We start from the raw sequence: 1,453 nt of genomic DNA, 5'->3' as shown, positions 1-1,453 counted from the left end.
GCCTGTATAGCCTTTCAGAAGCTGTTTAAGATAATCTGCGAAACGAATGCATGGGCGAAATAAAGCACCGAAAATTGTCAAGTAGCATGAATGGGAAATTCCTAAAATGCATTTATTATTCGCTATTACAAAGCAGAGATATTAAAAGATGTGTCAAGATTTTTTCTCAAAAACATTCCAGAACATAAAATCTGATTTGATTAACGTTCCCAGAAAACAAACATCAAGTGGTGAATTCTGTACAGCGATGATCCGCTGTTTTTTATACATGATATGCCTTGCTATCTGGCATTCGCAGAACTTATGACGAAACGCCGTAGTTCGCATTACGTAACATTATGATAAAGCGGGACTCAAACCTACAGTGACCTGTGAGTGTTTGCCTCGGTTTTACTATTTGCTTCGTCCCAAGTTCGGGAACAGGTTACGGCAATTCTCGAGGTAGCACTTCTCGACAGACAAATACGCCAGGATCAGCGAGGTAGTAGACGTGGATGCGCAAACTCAGGAATCGGACGAAGTCCGTCGCGATATGTGCGGAGCACACATCCTTGCGTGGACAGCATTCCGAGTGACAGGCTGCCTCAGGGCAATAGAGCTTTGCTTGATATCTATTGCGGCCGTGCCGAGGGCTGCCTTTCGGTGCACGCACTCATCTACAACACCAAGAGCACAGCGGCAGAAGGTCAAGCAAAGTTCAGCTCGAAGGCGGCAGACGTAGCGACTTCGCGGAGCTCCTGCGTAGGTGGCAGGCGTTGACGTGATGGGAAGACAAAGTTGTAGACCGAGTGTCCTTTTTTGAGTGCTAGATGGCGTGGGAATAGCCATACCTAGAAAGCAAAGAAATCATGAACGCCAGAAAAAGCTAAGTCGTGAAGACGTGTGCTGTGATTACTGCAAGCCCGAACTAAGCATTCTTGTGCCATACAAAAAAAAAAGTAGTCTTCAGCTTGACCTCCATGATGTACTTACGCTGCTGATGGCACGCACTTGTTGTAGCTATTTTTGACACGCAGTCTTCTCTGTTGTTGAGTTTGAGGTTGGTTAGCCCAGACGCTGCATATCATACTGGGAATTTAAGAATGCTTGCGGGAAACAAATTATCTGAATATAAAGTAGTCTCAAGGATCTTCAAATTATTTCGTCATCACGATACAGATATACATGTACATTTGCTAAAGCTCTGCTAATTCCGCGATTGATTTCGAGCGTAGTACCTTATGCACTCTAACAGTTCCTCTCTGTTCCAAGCAAATGGCCGCCATCATGTCGTTCGTTATAAGTCTTCCAGAAGAAAAATTCAATTACAAACTTTTGTGGAGCATACTTCCTGAGTATTTATTCTACAAGCAAGCAGGTGAAGAAAGGATGTTAAGGCATATTTGGTGTGTATTTTAGGCCATCACAACTCCACACCTTTCTTGCCTCGCATGCGTTGTTCAGAATGATATAA

This window comes from Amblyomma americanum, chromosome 4 (assembly GCF_052857255.1).
Source record: "Amblyomma americanum isolate KBUSLIRL-KWMA chromosome 4, ASM5285725v1, whole genome shotgun sequence".
Classification (NCBI taxonomy): Eukaryota; Metazoa; Arthropoda; class Arachnida; order Ixodida; family Ixodidae; genus Amblyomma; species Amblyomma americanum.
This window is presented reverse-complemented; position numbering follows the sequence as displayed.